Here is an 18466-nt window from a genome sequence, read left to right as displayed (position 1 = left end):
GACTCCCTGCTGGGTGAGGAAAGTAAATCTAATTTTTATCTGTGAGTTGCTTAAACCGATGAGACTGCTTTCTGTTTCACCTGCTCCATTTTGTTTTCTGCCTTAAGAAATGTGCTTGGCCTGGCATTTTTGTTCTGTGTGGCAGATAGACACTTATATTACCTAGGCTGCATATTTCACGTTTGTTTTTTTCCATTGATTAATTTGTTTCTTAATTGATACTTCAATATACAGAGAATAGCTGCCTCTTTTTCTTTTCTGATGAGACTCGAGGCCTGCAAAAACTACAAGCACTGTTGGTGACTCCCTGATTGTTATTTTCCCACCCACTCTGTCATCCTTTAAGCTGCTTTTTAAACTTAGTGATTTTAAGGTGTCCACCCTTACTGTAAATTAAGTTTTCTAAGCTCCTCCCTTCCTACACTGCTGTTTATATCTTTGATTATTTTTTTGCCTTTCTTTATGCTTATTTTGAAAAAGGTGCATTTTGCCTCTCATTGTCAATTCTACTGATTTACTTGCTCTGAATTCATTATCTAACTAGTTGTTGGATTAAGTAGGGTATTTTTACACTCTAGCAAGCTCTTTTCTGTGTTATATCAAGAGCACAAGTGGATTTTCCATCTAGTGGCAGTGGGTGGTGCCTGGTCTCTATAGGATGGGAAAACACACTAGAGATTCCTGCATGTAGTTGTTTTATTGGCTGGAGGGATTATTAATCAGCTTACATTGTATTTAGTGGCTTTATAAATTCTGAACAGTTGAGTGGCTTTTGGCTCATTTCTACAAAGTGAAGTACTTTTATTGAACAATTACACTTTTGTGGGCTATTCAAAGTACACTGCTGTTATCTTGAATTACTTACTACCTTTCCTTAAGTTTGTTTGTGGTAGCATTTTACTTCGGACACTCTCTCACTGTGCATTTACATTAGGAGGACTGGGATTATTCATCTGATGGCAGTAGGTGTTTACCTGGTTTCTCTCAGTTGGGAAGCACACAAAAGGGGCTTTAGGTGTAGTTGTTTTATTGGCAAAATGGCTCAGTAGTCAGATTTTTCTATTTCCAGTACTGGTATAAATTCAACACATTTGCGTGGAACTGCTTACTGTGCCGTGCCCTGTAGAGACACAAACATTTGGAAACATTGCTTATTTTCATTAAATTGTGAACGTTTACTCTGCTATTTTTTTGCACTTCTTTAAAGTTTAAAGTTACATTTTCAAACTTCTGTGAAGGCTGTTGTTCTGCCCCGAAATACATTGTAGATGGTGTTTTTTTATTAGTAATAGATATCTGTTTGAGGTCCCTTAACCTTAGCTCCAAACCAGTCATTTTACCTTAAGAGGGTCAAAGTCTACACTCTTATGGCAGGGGAGGGCTCTTTTCACCCATCTGAGCTGGGAACTGCTTGTGGAAAACTCATTGTGTATTTAACTGATTGGACTTAAGGCATGGTTATTGTAAAATTTCTGATCATATATGTAAGCTTCTCCTATACGAGAAGCTGCTGTTCTTGCAGCAGCAGTTACTAGTGCCTTGTATAAACGTAATCACCAGAAGTTGAAATTTTCTTGTAAAAAACAACTTGGAACTTTACCTCAGTCCTGCATTACTCACGGAACAACTGGTTTGTGCAGTGAGCAGCATTTGTGCATTTAGTAGGACTGTTTAGGTCTGCCTTTCCTTATTATAGCACCTAGGACTATTGCTACTCAGAAAGCATCTGGTTTGGGTACTGGGAAACATCACTGGTTAGGTTAGCTGCAGATTACACCAAGTAAGCACCCTTCCCTCATCCTGTTACAAAAGCCCTCCACTCTTGTCCCTTGCAAGTACACATTAGGACCTGTAACCATGGATAAGCACTTTCCTGCTATCGCTGCATCCTGCTGGATGTACATAGGCATCTGGAGGAACTGTAATAATTGCCTTATGTACACTGACAGCCACTTAATTCTCGAAAATACAAATATAGTATGTAGTTACATATTGACACTGGAGACTAGACTCTCATGTACAGACACAAAAAGCAACAAACAGATTGTCAGCAACCCACACACTTCACCCACTGCACCCACAAGGGGCCACACACATAGACCCACATATGTGATGGTGCTCACATGTAACTTATACAAACCTCAAAGGCTGGGTTCTCAGAAACTCCACATGCACACAAACAAGACAGTTCCCATCACAGCACATAAAGCCACATCTCATAGTATCTTTGCTACCAAACCCAGAAGGTGAAACACTGCACAACCCAATATTCTGGTCATAGGCAACGCCATTGTGAGACACACTGATGTCCCTCTTATGAGGCTGGATAAGGAGAAGGTTACAGTTACTTTCCTTTCAGGGCCAGGATTTGCCAGATCACACAAGCACTCAGGTCACTTATTGCTAAGTACCAGTATAACTCAGTCATAATCCATGTGGGCGAGAAAGACCTGAGATGTACCTCCTTGGACTGTATGAAGAGAGACTTGATTGAGCTCCCAGAGTCTGTGTCACAGACAGCTATAAGCCTAGCACTCAGCAGCATTCTACCGTCTCCAAGGATGCCACTATACCAACAGAAAATGATCAACTTTAAAATTGGCTTAGCTACTGGTGTCATTCCAAAGGTGTCCAGTACTTGTCAGCCTGGGAAGACATGGTTGACAGACCACACTGCTTTGGCAGGAAGGGTCTACACGTCACCTCTAGGCTTTCAGATATTGGCCAAAGCATTGTCTACCCTTTTAGTGCCTTTCTAGGCATTTCCAAACAGACAGACCTTCCAACATAACAAATGCTACTCATGACAAGCTAAAGGTGTTACTCCTCAGTGCTAGGAGTCTCAATATGAAACTACACTGGAAGCTGTCCTCAAAATGCTGATGTTTCTGCAGTTACTGAAACATGATTTAAAGCTACAGAAAGCACTCCAGCAGTGCATGGCTATAACACGTTTCATACATTCCTACCACTCACTGAACATGAAAGATCAAAAAGTGGGTGTGTGTCTGCATAAAGGATAAGCACACCTCAAGGCTGGTCAGACAGTGTAACATGCTTGAGCTACTGCATGTCCAACTAAACATGGGAAAAAATCCATTACCATATTCTTGTTAGCTACAGGTCCCCCACTATGAACCAGGAAACCCATACGTCATATCCAAAGTTACCATCCAGCTCAACGTCATACTCATGGTTGATTTTAACTATCCTCTCCATTAATTGGGAGGCATACATGATCACTGGCATGCAGACCCAAAGATTTCTGGACTTTGTAAATTCATATGCCCTGGAGCAGCTAGTCTGCACCCGCACTAGGGGAACAAATGTCATAGATCTGGTACTCACAAATATGGGAGAGTGCTGCATCCCACCTAGTGTGGTGTCCTCACTGGTAAGATCAGATCACAGAGTCATCTCCCTTGAAATAAAGTTAAAAGTAGTTCCCCCACCTAACCCCCAAAACTTTAAGATCTTCTGTAAGGTGAATTACCCCTTATTATGGGACAGCATAGCTAGTTTTCAAGCTCCCCCCAAATTCAGAAATCACAGAAACCTATGCAGAGGTGTACACAAAAGCCCTATATGACCATAGAAATGGCATTACCAGACCAAATTAAACCGAGGCCAGACCGTAAAAACAAACCACACTGGTGGACCCCGGTATTAATAGTTTGTACAACAAAAGAGAGAAAATTCTGTCAAGAAGTAAGAGGGAATGTGCACAACAGACCTAAAAGTCCCTGATTAGTCTAAACAAGTGACTCAGGGAAGTCTCTGAAAGCAGACTTTCAGGTAAAAATAGCCTCTAAAGCTAAGAATAACCATAAGGCATTTTTTAGTTATATCCATAATCTTAAGGACAATACCCAACAATGTGCAGAATTAGTTCTAGATGGCATCATCTTTACTCAGCTGGAAGATATAGCAAATCTGACGGCTGACAAATTCAGCTCAAATTTCACCTCCCCATCACCCTCAGTTCTTCCTCAAGAAATACCCTTCACCACTCTACCTCCAATTATCACCAAAGAACAGGTTGCCACTGCATTGTCTAAAGCTGAAAACATGGCTTCATTGGAGCTTGATGGTATACCAGGTTGCCTGTTAAACAGCTTAAAATCAGGACTAGGCCCATTAGGATCTCTATTTAACCACAGCCTCTGGACTGGCTTTGCCTGATAGAGTGGAGGACAGCAACAGTCATCCCTCTGCATAAAGGGGGACCATCTACTGACTCGGGAAATTACAGACCCATAAGTTTGACTAGTTTTATATGTACGGCCATGGAAAGAATAATCATGGGCCTGATAAGTAATGGCATCAGAAACCTCCAAACATTGGACCCAACTCAATGCCTTTCTCAAAGCAGGTCATGTCTACTGAATCTAGTGGATTTCTTTGAGAAAGTCATTAAGGCCATGGATGAGAGTAAACCAGTTTGTATCGCCTACCTCAACCTTGCCAAGGCACTTGACAGAGTTCCCCACTCAGGTATTATAAATAAATTCACAAATCTGAGTATAAATCCCTACACCACCAGTAGGATAGAAAGTTGATTCACAGACAGGACAAGTGGTAAAAGTGGATGAATCCAGTTCCAGCAAGAGGTCAGTTATTAGTGGTGTGCCACAAGACTCGGTGCTGGCACCACTCCTGTTCAGAATATACTTCTCTGAAGTCAAGGCTAATGTGGAAGACCTCTGGATGGCAAGTTTGCAGGCAAATGGAAGCTGGAGGAAGTCACTGAATCCTCCAGTGATATAGATATCTTTCAGGAGGGTCTAAAGCAGTCAAATGATTGGTACCAGAACCATGGCCTAAAACTAAATGTGAAAAAAATGCATTATTATACCCTTTAGGAAGTTAAATACCCCTGCGAATCACAACATCAATAGCAAACCCCTAAAAGTAGACTCAGAGGTGAGAGATCTAGGTATACAGATAAACAGTAGCCTGATCGTTAACCTGCATGTGTCCACGATGATAAGGAAGTTCTATGTGACACAACTTATAAGTAATGGTATGGTATCTAGATCCAAGAAAATTATAGTCCCACTGTACTCGGCCCTCATTTGACCAATACTCGAGTGCAGTGCTCCATTTGGTATGTTCTTGACTAGGCACTTGCTGGGGCAACCTTAGAGGTTCCTCACAAAGAAAATACAGGGTGTTAATGACCTGTCCTATGCACACAGACTAAAAGCTTTATCCCTTTACTCTGTCTCCTACTGACTATTAAGGGGTGTCCTATGCCTGACCCACAAGGCACTCACATCTGCAAGTCAAACAGCATGAGGTCACCTGATCTGCAGCTCTAAACTTAGTCAGTGACTCAAACAAAACATGCTGGAGAAACAGATATGTGTCTCAGAGATATGCCCCTTTTGAACAGGCTTCTTACTCACATTGAGCGTAGCCCTTTCCTAGCACTCTTTGAATGCAGTTTAGATCAATCGATGGGGAATCGCATGTTCACACCTGCAGTAAGGCCTGTGTCCTTTATGAACAGGGACAGTTTGTCAGATACTCAAAGTCAAGGCTTAGGCACAAATCCATGCCATTTTCTTGCCTCTAGGGGCCATATATTGGGTAAAATCAGGTTCTATTAGCTAGGCTTGTAAGGGCTGTTTAGCCATTAGCCTAGTAATCTCCTATTAACTTATGGTAGGTTGCAGCTTAGGACAACTTTGTTTGAGGTTGATGTTAAAATCCAGTCCTGGATGTATTCTTTAGATGTGGCCATATTAATTCTAGCTGGAGTCTTGATTAATTGAGAGAAGTCATATAGTTGAATTGAATTTGTGGGTTTTTCTAGGGCTGTCTTTTGCCAGTCTATGTTAATGTCTCCTAGCAAGATGGTTTCCAATCTAATTTTGGTTGAGATCCAGGAGAGGAGGTCTTCAAAGATGAGAATGTTGTTACCAGGTGGTATATTTAGACCTATGATGGCTAAAGATTTGTGAGTATTCAGTTTTAAGAAATGAGAAATTCAGCATTGTTGAAAGTAGGTGTAGTATCAGGTGTGTGGAGCGATCTAAATTTCTTTATCTTTGGTAATAGGCTTTAAGCAGGTTTCTGTGGCTATGGAAAGATCAGGGAAGCAGTGGGCTTTACAAGCATGAACTTCTGTGGTTTTGTTATAGAGGCAACTTAGATTTCTGATTAATTTTTAAATACTTTACTGTGTAAGTTCATAGGTTCATAGGTAGGTACTAGTCTCTTGGCCCTAGGGCCTATATAAGCCTAGCCAAAAAGGTACCGTGACTTTCGCCAAAGAAAATTATTTTCCTGTGCCCATAGCGATCAGAGCCACAGAAGTGGTTAAAGAAGTAATAATAAAAAAAGCTGTTTGTTTTTTATTTTTTTATTTTTATTTTTGGTTTTGATTGCGTGTGAACATGTTTTTTTTTCTTTCCTAAATGGTTTCATCTTATATATGATGGAGTACTGCCTTGCTTTGATTTGTGACTTTTGTTTTTAGTGTGGCTTTGTCTGCTGCTACAGCATTTGCTTTTGCTGTTGCTTAGCTATCATGAAGTATGTGTAGCAAAGCTTGACTTACTGACCTTTGTGTCCCTATTTTGGAAGCATATTCCTGTTTTCAGGCCTGATTTACCCTTGCACATGATATACTTATTTTTGGAGGTATGTCCTTATTTACCTCTTCACACATTTTCTAAATCTCACATGTGAGTTTTGAAGTTGTCTAGTACACAGAAAACCACACTACATGATGAGCATACTACTGATTTAAAGAAGGAGGACACACATCTTAAATCTCACTTTTTCAGAAGCAAAAATAAATGCCCTTGTCTGGTGGAACTTTGCAATAGTTCATTAAAGTCTACAGATTTTAAACTGTATGTTTGACAATGTGCTTATATTTTTCCATTTTTTTATCTCTGTACTTTTTAATCGTGTTTCTGATCAATGTTCCACATTTGCATTGGAAGGGAAGAGTTTTCTGCTATTTGGTATAGCAATTTTATGGTAATTCGATGTCCATATTTCTGGCTGGATGCTTCTTTTTTTCAAGGGCATTTGTACCTATTTTTAATGTCTACAGGTTGAGAAGTATGCTGACCTGGGTGTGATGCAGTATTAGCCTCACCGATCATCTGCAGGCAAACATTTTAGCTGCCCTGTATTTGTTGAAAGTAACTTTTTTCTGTGAAGTAATAGAGTGCCACAAAATTAAAAGTTGTCTTTGTAAGTTATGATTTTCTTTTAACAGTTTGATCTCTACCTGTTGGCTTGTGATCCACTAAGTTATCAGACACCAGAGCAACTCATTGAGTCTGTAAAGAATTAGAGGGGAGCCCAGTAGTAAGGGTGGGAGGTTTTTGTTGAAATTTAAAAAAAAAATGAAAAGACAGGAGTCCTTAGATGAGTCACCAAACTGATTTTCTTGGTGGTACTTTGCTGTGCAGTGCATATGGAGTTCAGAAAAAGGGGAGTTCTCTTTTTGTTTCATTCAGGACTTGAGACTCCAAGTTAACAGTGGTCCAGTCAAATGTAAGACAGGCAGAACAGAAATGGAAAGCAAGAACTTCGAAGGGGGAAGCACACCTACATAGTCAAGTACGTCATTCATTCTCAATTGTACCTAGTTTTGGAGAATGTCCCTGATTTTTGCTTCAAATTTTTGGTCTGCTCTTCATAAAAATTGTGTTTTTCTAGCATAGTGTTGAGGATTGTAGTCACTATAGAATAACAGACATTAGAGTTCAGTCTTCAGAGGCTGAGAGATATGCCCACACCCCTAGTTATATATGAATTAGCTTTGCCATAAGCAGGGCTCCAGCCATGTATTTGCCACGTTCTTTATGGCAATAGCAGGATTTCTGCAATTTTTATAATGAGAGAACAGTAATAATAATAGAGTAACTTGCTGAATAATTGAAGGAGGTTACTGAACAAGTAATGCAGGAAGCTTTTAAAAGTATTTGTGTGTGTTTATGAGAGTGAGACCTTCATCATGAATTTTGCTTAATCTGAATAATACTTGATGTTCTGTAGTCGTATCTCACCTTCATTCTTACATATGGGGTTCGGAGCCTCTCCTTGGCTCGGACATGGCCTGTTACAAAGCTCAAAGTCTTATAGTTGGCTCGTGGCTAGGTAGGTATCCCATAGTGCACCAGTACAATCCCCAGACGAGTTCAGATGTGCTTCCTGCTTGGCCGTGGCTAAGTTTAAAACCTTTTCTGTTATTACTATATTACTGTTAAACTTTAGCGATTTATATGGTTCTAGATAGAGTTTAGTAGTGCTAGAGTAGTTTTCAGACTTGTTGAAGTGTTTTTTATTACTTTAAATTACTTAATTGTTGAGAACTGGTTGGCCGTTGGCCCTTGTTGTTCTAGTTTGGTATTCTCTGTGCTAATCCTTTTCTAATTAACGTGCGTGTTTGCACTTATTTTGCTATATATTATGTGCAGGGTCTTTTGATAGTTCCGACCCTTTTGTTTCTGCGACTTAGTGTTTTGAGTATAGATTTATCTTTGAGACAGTTGGACATTTAGATAATTTCAATTTTGTGTGTGTGCAGTCTAGTTGATAGTTTTTGACCTTCTAAGTGTTATCCTTTATACCTAGGTCCGTTTAAGTTAGAGGACCTAGTTTTCTGTCCTTTCTCTTTCATCCCAGGGCTAGGCCCGTTTGAGTTAGAAGACCTAGTCCTCGTGGTGTGTGTGTGCTAGTGTGGTAAGGGCTACGCCCATTTAAGTTAGAGGACCTAGTCCTCCTTGTGCTTGTCTGTTTTTCCTGCTTCGCCAGTTATCATGTCTAAAGAGGCAGAAGACCATAAACCTTCCGGTTTTAAAAAAAATGTGTAAAGTGCTCTTAGAAGAAGTCAATTACGAATGGCCATAGTAATTGTGTATATTATTTCGGAGCCATTCATTTGCAGGAAACATTTTTGTTTTGCCATTCCTTCAGCTCCAGAGTTCTCCAGGAGCGGAAGAACAAGCGAATTTTGAAAGGTCTCCTCAAGCCTTCCTTCGAGGAAGACTTGGCCAGTTGTTCTTCCTCAAAATCTCATTCCTCCAAAAAAGAGAAGATTAAGACCACCAAGAAGCATTTCCCGGCACTGTCCGGTGCTTCCAAACCGCCTCCTCAACTTTCTAAGCCGGATAAGACTTCTACCTCCTCGGCCTCACTGGCCTTGGAGACGATCGAAGTTGTTGATACTGGGACTTCAGTTTCGGCCCCAAGCATTTCGGAGCCAACTACGGAGAGACTACATCAGAGCTGGTCCAGAGATCCCTTGCCGGTTTCAACAACCTTAAGATCCCCAGTCTTGCAGAGGTCCAGATCATCCACATGATCTTCCAGGAGCCTGTCAGAGGAAGATGTGGAGAGAGTAGTGTTTAGACTCCTGAAGTCGTCTGCCTTGCTAAAAATGTTGTTGGTTCCGACCCAGTCAGTTCCGGAGCCACCTGAGTCCATTTCCGCAGTTGTGGTTCCTCCTCCGAGCCATGCCGGGCTTTCGGAGCCAGAGTGTTCAGTACCACTTGTTGTGGAACCCTCGGTTCCAGCTCCCCTCGAGGCTGTCTCATTGCCGAGTTCTGCTCCGACACCTTCGGTGCCGTCCGTGGTGTCTAGGAGTCGAAGTTCACCGGTCGTCCCTGACAGGGGCACTTGGACCTGAACCTCTTCAGTTCTGAGTCTCCCTCTCGGTGCATCGGCTAGAGTGAGCTCGGACCCTACATCTATCTTGGAGCCAATGCCTTCCTCTGTCCCTTCAGAGCTGAGGAGGTCTTCAGAGCCAGAGAGGTATGCCTTCGAGATGATGAGTGTGCTGTCTCGCTCATCAACTCCACTCAAGGATACCGACACTCTTCCCCCTCGGGCACCCACCTCTGTCTCAGCACCTACTCTCTCTCTTGACAGCAGAGACCCGCAACCTCAAGAGCCCCCTGTTGGTGGCTCATAGTCTTCCGAGACCTCCCCGGAATATCCTTCTGAGGAGCCCCCTCGGAAGAGGACATGCAAGAGGAAGCATGTAGACTCCCAGGATGAGTAAATTACCTCTGACACAGACCTTGAGGAGTCATAAGGGTTCCCCAAGTCATCCTCTGATGATGTCTCCTTTGTAGACATCTTGGAGATCCTTAAGCAGATGGGCGGCTGGCCCACTGTTACCCCTTCTGATGAGGAGTCAGTGTACCTGAAGGCTTTCGGGTCTCAACCTTCAGCCTCTTGGGTGTCTCCACCTTTTGATGAACTTTTAAACCTTGTTAGTCGGAAGGTGTGGGAGACTCCTGATGCCATGGTGCCAGTTCCCAGGAGATCCAATAAATTTCTGTCTACTCCCAAAGAGAAGGAATTCTTATCCAAAGGTGTGCCTGTAGATGCCATGGTGGTGGCGGCGGCCACTAAGAAGGAACTAGCGGAGAGTTCTTCTTCTGTCCCTCTGCCGAACAAGGAGTCTGGAACAATGGACAGATACGGGAAGCATATCTTTTCATCAGCAGCATTCACACTCAGATCGCTGAACTATCTAACACATTTTACGAAGCTTCAGAAAGATCTCCTTAAGGAGTTGGGAGATACTCTACAAGGTACATCTACTGAAGGAGTCCCTGATAAGGTGTCTGCTCAATTATCCACCTTAAATTCCATTGTTAACTCCTCCATGAGGCTGATTTCTTATGCAGCTGATGGAACGAGAGGGCAGCAAGTTCAGGAGTTTCCCTTAGGAGACACTCCTGGATATGCTTGTGTAATTTTGTGGAGGCGTTCAAGTCTGCCTTTACCAATGCCCCCTTTGACGGTTCTTTGTTGTTTAGACCCAAGGTAAAAGACGCACTCACTAGGTGTGAGTGAGAAGGGAAAATGCTGTCTGCTGTGGGAGTACGTTTCACCTTCCCCTCTAGATCATATCCCAAGGGTCAGAGAGGTGGTAAGATGTGTTTCAAGAAGTTCCAGAGATTTTTCCCAGATGTACAGGGTGACTCCTCCTTCAGAGGCAGAGGAGGAGGAGCAAATAGTAGACATCGCCCTAGAGGCAGGGGGTGGCCCGCAAAACTAGGGAGGCAGTGATTCGTGTCGAGGCCATCCCTATCAGTGCTCCTGATGTGGGGGCCCGGCTGTGCTTCTCTGGAGCCTGTTTGGGGTTGCATTTCTTTGTATCCAGAAGCCTGGCTAAGCATCACCCTAGACAAATGGTTACAAAGAATTATCACCAGAGGTTACTCCATACCCCTTTCTCTTCCACCTCACATTCCCAAGAAGATCCTGGATGTTCCACCCAATCACAGGGATCAAGCAACTGTAGAGGTGAAAAAGTTGCTCGCAAACAGAGTCATCCAAACCATCCCCGCAGATCAGGTAGGATTCGGAACTTACTCCAGATTCTTTTTAGTGCCAAAACGTACAGGGGACTGGAGGCCCATCTTGGACCTCAGCAAACTAAATGAATCCGTAAAGAAGGACAATTTCCGGATGGGGACACTGCAGTCTATACTCCCTCTGTTAGGGAAAGACACTTGGATGTGCTCAATAGACCTCCAAGATGCATACTACCATATAAAAATGGACAGAGCATCGAGGAGCCACTTACACTTCCGGCTGTGAGCCAGTCACTACCAGTTTCATGCTCTGCCCTTTGGTCTCACCACAGCCCCCAGGGTGTTTACCAAATGCATGGCAGTAGTGACAGCTCACCTGAGACGTCTAGGATTCCAAGTGTTTCCGGACCTGGACGACTGGCTCCTGATTGCCTCCACCAGGCATCTACTCCTTCAAACCAGAGATTCCACTATCCAACTTTGTGCCCAGTTGGGGATTACTATAAACTGGGAAAAGTCTGCCTTATCGCCCTCTCAATGTGTGACTTTCATAGGTGTAGAAATAGACACAGTCGCCATGTTAGCTCGTCTTCCTGCAGAAAGAGCACAGAACCTCATACAACAAGTTCTCCGTCTACTTCCTCTACAAAAAGTCAAGGCAAAGACAGTGCTGAAACTCTTAGGGACCATGGGCTCCACCATAATGCTAGTCCCTCTTGTCAGACTACATATGCGAATTCTTCAATTGCTTCTATCGTCCCAGTGGTCTTTTCAACAACTGCCGCTATCTCACCACATCATCTTAACAGAGTCTTGCAAAAAGGACCTCCATTGTTGGATCCAACCCGACCAACTAATGACAGGCTCTCCATTCCTTCCTCGCCAACCCATTGCTACTGTGACCACGGTCGCCTCACAGATAGGGTGGGGGGTATTATCTAGGCAGCACTGTCCAAGGCACATGGCAAGATCACAAGGCTCACCAGCATATCAATGTCCTAGAGATGAAGGCGGTGCTGCTAGCGTTTCAAGCACTTCATGACCTTCTTCCTCTTGGGACGATAGCAATCCAATCAGACAACATGTCTGTGGTATGGTATCTCAACAAGCAAGGTGGAACCAGGTCTTACCCCCTTTGTCAGGAGGGGATTCATGTTTGGAAGTGGGCGATATCTTCCCAGAGCTTTCTAGTGGCAACGCACATCCCAGGGACAACCAACGTGATAGCCGACAAACTCAGCTGGGCAGTCTTGATGCCTCACGAGTGGTCTCTGAAGCAGGAGATAGTGGAACAGATTTTCCGCAAATGGGGATGGCCTTGCTGTGATCTTTGCACCAGTCCGATCAACTTCAAATGCAGCAGCTACTTTTCCCTTATCCCCCCTCTGGGGGAGTCACCGAGAGACGCACTTGTTCACGATTGACCTCTGGGTCTCCTCTATGCTTTCCCCTCCCTTTCCTCTCATATCCAAGGTGATTCAGAAAGCGAAGCTGTTGAGAAGCAAATTGATTCTCATTACTGCTTACTGGCCTCGTCAGATTTGGTTCCCCTTTCTCGGGCTTCGTCTACTAGGTGATCCATGGACTCTGGACACAGTGCCAGACCTCTTGACACACGTCAGGCTTTCTTCACCCCAGCCACCCAGGCTCTCTTCACCCCAGCCTCCACACCCTCAACTTGACAGCGGGGCTGCTCCAATTCCATCCCTAGTCAGGCTGCATGATTTTTCGCCTGCTGTGACCCACATTCTCACCTCTTCACATAAATCTTCCACTAGAAAGTTGTACACTAGCAAATGGAGAAGGTTTTCCATCTGGGCTGAAGAAAGGAATATTGACCCTTACACCGCATCCCTCCCAGTGGTTTTAGAATTTTTGTCTGAACTTTTCTATCAAGGATCTGCTGCTGCCACAATTAGGATTCACTTGGCAGCGATTTCTAATTTTCATTTGGGTCAACATGAGTCTAACCTGATGTCACACACATTGTGTAAAACCTTCCTTAAAGGGGCTACTTTGCTGAGACCCCCCCTTTCAGGAACCGGTAGCTTCCTGGGATCTAAACTTTGTCCTGTCTAAAATAACTTCTCAACCCTTCGAACCTGCTCATTCTTGTCCACTGAAGTTTATGTCTTGGAAGACTTTGTTTCTAGTAGCTATCACTTCTGCTAGGCGAGTATCAGAGTTACAAGCACTGTCTATCAAGCCCCCTTATTTGATTTTCCACAAAGACAGAATTTCTCTTTGCACAAATCCATCCTTTATCCCTAAAGTTTGCTCTCATAATAACTTGAACCAAACTATAGAGCTGCCGGTGTTTTTCCCTAACCATTCCAATGCAGCAGAATACAAATTTCATTAGTTGGACGTTCACAGACCATTAAAGTTCTAACTTCACAGGACTAAGGAACTTAAATAATCAGACCAATTGTTTGTATCATTCTCCGATTCCAGATTAGGTTCCCAGTCTCCAAAGTGACCCTTTCAAATTGGATTTTGAGCTATATTTCTGTCGTTTATTCTTCTATTGGAAAGACGTTACCGTTCAAGATTAAGGTTCATTCTACACGATTGCAGTCTACATCTGCTGTCTTCAAAGCCAGAGTCCAAAATGACAATATTTGTGCAGCAGCAACCTGGGTACCCCCCATACCTTTATTACTTATTACAAATTGGACCTGACCTCTAGGGGTAGAGTCTCCTTTGGTTCCACGGTACTCAGGAGTATTTTTCTGTGAGCCACCCAAGAATAAGGTGCTAGGGATGCTGTCCCATATGTAAGAATGAAGGTGAGATAGGAATACAGAACATAAAGAAATTATGTACTCACCATAACATTCCATATTTGTAGTCCATCTCGCCCTTCATTCTTACGAACCCACCCACCTATCCCCATCCTGGAAAGATCTGGAGACAGGATAATTTTTCCATAATAAGGTGGAGACATTTCATTATTGTTGTTCTTTCTGGATAGCCATAATTCTGTCTTTCTATAGTTTAGCAGCAAACAAGATCTGGGATTGTACTGGTGCACTATGGGATACCTACCTAGCCACGAGCCAACTAGAAGACTTTGAGCTTTGTAATAGGCCGAGTCGGAGCCAAGGATCGACACCGAACCCCATATGTAAGAATGAAGGGCGAGATGGACTACAAACATGGAACGTTATGGTGAATACATAACTTCTTTTTTATTTTATTTTGCATTATTTTTTCAAACTGTTGTTTCTGAGTAGAGGTATTCCAGAATTGTAATGGGAGTGGGAGGGATTTTACTTTTAGGTATGTAAATACCATTGTAATCTGTGTCCAGATTTTTGGGTAGGTGTACTTACTCTTTAGGATTCTTTGTCCAAATTTTTGATGATTGCAGTTAACAATTATGGCTGCAGTTTCCATATTTTCATTTTTCTTAACTCCTGGGATGGTATGACATAGCTATACTTGGCAGGGTGAGGAAATTATGGCCTCTTTTCAACCATGGTGAGCTCATGGCAGAGGGGGCCTGAGGATCCTAGGGTCTCTGGATTCCTTCCCAGACAGACCCTTGCAGCAGCCCTGAAGGGTTACCCAACTGCTCGTCTTTGGAGGCAGTCTAACTCTGCACCCAACAGCCTGAGAATCCATCACCAATGATCATTGGGTTTTGCAGATAATATCCAGAGGATACTTAATCCCCTTTGTTCAACCCCCTGTCCCTCCCAAATACCTCCTGGATGTCCCACCCATGCAATGGGAGTAGGCAGCTGTAGAAATTTCCAGGCTTCTCGAAAAACGAGTCATCCAGTCCATCCCCCCAGACCAATCTAGATCAGGCATCTATTCCAGGTTCTTTTTAGTGCCAAAGAAAACGGGGGACTTAAGACCCATTCTGGATCTTTCAACCCTGTCTGTTACCAAGACGAAATTCTGGATGGTCACCTTTCAGTCCATTCTGGCCTTCCTGCAGATAAATGACTGGATGTGCTCAGTGGACCTCCAAGATGGATACTATCACATCAAGATGAACAGACACTCTCAGAGGTTCCTTCACTTCAGGTTGGGAGCCAGTTATTTTCAGTTCAGAGTGCTCCCCTTTGGGCCCCCACCAGGCATTCACCAAAGTGATGGCAGTAGTGGCAGCTTACCTGCGGCTGCAGGGGTTTCAGATCTTCCCTTACCTGGACGATTGGCTCCTTTCTGCTCCCTCTAAGCATCGACTGTGTCAAGCCAGGGATCTTCTTCTCAAGACCGCTCATTACCTGGGCATAACCATAAATCTCAACAAATCCCAACTGGCACCAATGCAGGTTCTTGATTTCACTGGGGGGTCATATAGACACTGTCCAAGGCAAGGTATTTCTACCTCCGAACAGGCTGCTATCCCTTCGACATCATGGCTCTTACATCCTTCAAGCCAAACTTCCCCCAGCGGATTCAGTTCTTCAGGCATTGGTGTCCATGGCAGCCACAGTCACTCTCATTCCAACGGCACAGCTTTATATGAGAGGCCTTCAATGGACTCTGGTGGTACAGTAGTCATTGCTAGACCTTTCCTTATCACATACAGTTCAATTGTCTCAGGTTTGCAAGGACTCTCTTCTTTGGTGGCTTCAATCCCTGGTTCTCCTTCTGGTCATCCATTTGTTCTTCCCTCCCCTACGATCATGATGACCACGGATGCCTCCCTGCTTGGATTGGGGGGGCATTGCATGGGAAGGATGGTCCAAGGCATGTGGTCTTCCCTGGAGACCCATCTGCATATCAGTAAAGTTGGTAAATATGGACAGATTTCCAACTCAGAAAAAGTCTATTGTTGGTGACTTTATGGACCTTATTCTTAGTTGTAATTTTTTATTGTTTGAGGGGGAATTTTACAAGCAAAACAGAGGTGTAACCATGGTGGCAGCCCATGCCCCCTTATTTGCCAACACTGTGATGTGGTGGGAACTGAACTTTTTATTTCTCCATCCACTGTACAAGTACTGTAAAGCATATTATCGATTTTTGGACGATCTTTTGATTATCTGGGAAGGTATGTTTGACCAGTTTGTGGTATTTTATGAGTCCATGCAAACAAGCACTGATTTTCTGTCTTTTACTTACCACCATGATTATCAAAAAATTGCATATTTAGATGTTGAGTTGTGCAAGGAGATAGGCAGCAAGTTTTCTACCTTTAGTATACAGAAAACCTACCTATTGCAATTCTTGTTTGTTTTACACTAGCTGTCATCACATGCACCAAAAAAGAGGCATTGTTAAGAACCAACTTATTTGAGTGTCAGGATTGACCTCTGAGGGCAACATTTGTTTGTCTGAATTCAACAAAGTTACAAGGATGTTTGCTGTGAGAGGGGTAACCCCAATGACCTCCTGTAACAAGTAAGTCAGGAGGTTTGACTTGGAAGACATACTAAATTTGCGCTGATTATTTTGCATGGACTAGAGGATGTTAGAGTGTAAAGACACCACTCCCCTCATCCTACAGACTAACATGGTCATACAATACACTCTTGACGTTAAACAAATAGAGAAAATTATTAGAAGAAACTGGTGTATTTTTGAATGTGATGATGCTGCTAAGGCATTGTTTGACAAAAGTATTAGTTTCACTTATAGAAATAAATCTAGTATGAAAATGCTACTTGAAAAGTCTAGTAGTAAGACCAAAGGAGTGCCAGTTACTGGAAGGTGTGGGTTATGTCACTTTTATTTTTATATTAACTTCAGTTATACTGGTTTCTTAAGGGGAATGTTGGGACAAACTGATGTTACCAATGTTTATACTTGCAAGACATCTAGAGTTGTATATATGGCTTCCTGTGAGGCATGTTTAGCCTTCTATATAGGCAAAACTAAAAATGCCTTTTCCAAGCGTATTTGTCAGCACTTTACGGTATTCAGAAAGGTGATTGTAAAAGTGCACTTGCAAGACACTCCTTGATCTGTGAGGGATTTACAAAATTTGCCTTTTTTTTTGTATTAGAACAAGTGCAGAGATCTATTTATTGTGGTAACTGAGAAAACAGGCTTTTGCATAGAGAAATGTGTTTGGCAACTGAAACTTGATGGTTCAAACTTTCCAGGACTTAATGACAGTGTTTCTGTTATTAGTGAATTAAGAAGGAGAGCTTCTGTTGTTTAAGCTTTAGGTACACTTCTTTAAGGTATTTATTGAAATTTGTCTTTTATTGGTTGATGCTGTTGGGGTTGGAGGAGGTTTACACTGTTTTAACTTGCTTCTTAGTTTGGTTCTCCACAGTTCTGAAGAAGTTTGGATAAGATGAAAGTGCTTAACTGTGGAGTTAATACGGTTTACATTAAAGAGTACTTTGGTTCTGGCTGTCTAATCTGTGATTTTGATTTTATCTACTGGTCCTGGTCCAAGTTTTTACTTAAGCCCCCTTATATGGTATTTCATAAAGACAGTATATCCCTGCGGATTAATCCATCATTTCTTCTGAAAATGGCATCAGAGTCTAATATTAACCAGGTCATCAGTCTGCCTGTTTTCTTTCCAAATTTCCAGAATAAAGGAGAGTACAAACTGCATTTGCTTGATGTCCACAGGTAGCTGCGTTTCTATTTGCATAGGACAAAATCCTTTCATAAGTCTGATCAACTTTTTGTTTCCTTTTCTAAACCCTTCTTGGGAAAGCTTGTCTCTAAAGTTACTGTTGCTCAATGGATATCTGAATGCATTTTGTTGGCTTGTCGAGCCAAAGGGTTATCTCCACCAGTACATGTCCGGGTGCATTCCATTGTGTCTGTTGCTACTTCTAAGGCCTTTTGGTCCAGGGTTTCCTCAGATGATATATGCTGTGAAGCCACCTGGGCGTCATCGCACACATTTATCTCGCATTACAACTTGGATCTTCTTTCCAGGGGCAGGGCATCCTTTGACTCAGCCATGTTCCGGAACATCCTTCCATGAGGACCTTCAAGGGTTTGTTGGTAGCTGGGGACTCTGTCCCACAGGTTGAAGACCAAATGAAAACAACTTCAGATAAAAAAGTCATGTACTTACCATAATGTTCCATCTGAGTTGTTGCTTTTCATTTATCATCAACCGTCCCTCCCTCTTCCCCCCTGCCTTGTGTGGGCTGTGTAGAGAATAGGATGGAAAAGTGATAGCCCCTCTTTACTGGCTAGTCCCTTTCTTGATAAGTTTTTTTGCGGGTACTGTC

At 42.9% G+C, this 18466-nt stretch overlaps 1 protein-coding gene across 2 annotated transcripts in view; it reads left to right on the top strand.

Annotated features, from left to right (window-relative positions):
• DRC1 (dynein regulatory complex subunit 1) overlaps positions 1–18466 on the top strand; it is a 2270880-nt gene that overhangs the window by 1568129 nt on the left and 684285 nt on the right. The window lies entirely within an intron of this gene.

This window comes from Protopterus annectens, chromosome 2.part1 (assembly GCF_019279795.1).
Source record: "Protopterus annectens isolate FY-2018-M chromosome 2.part1, PAN1.0, whole genome shotgun sequence".
NCBI lineage: Eukaryota > Metazoa > Chordata > Ceratodontiformes > Protopteridae > Protopterus > Protopterus annectens.
The sequence above is the reverse complement of the archived record's forward strand: the minus strand, read 5'-3'. Positions and strand labels throughout refer to the sequence as shown.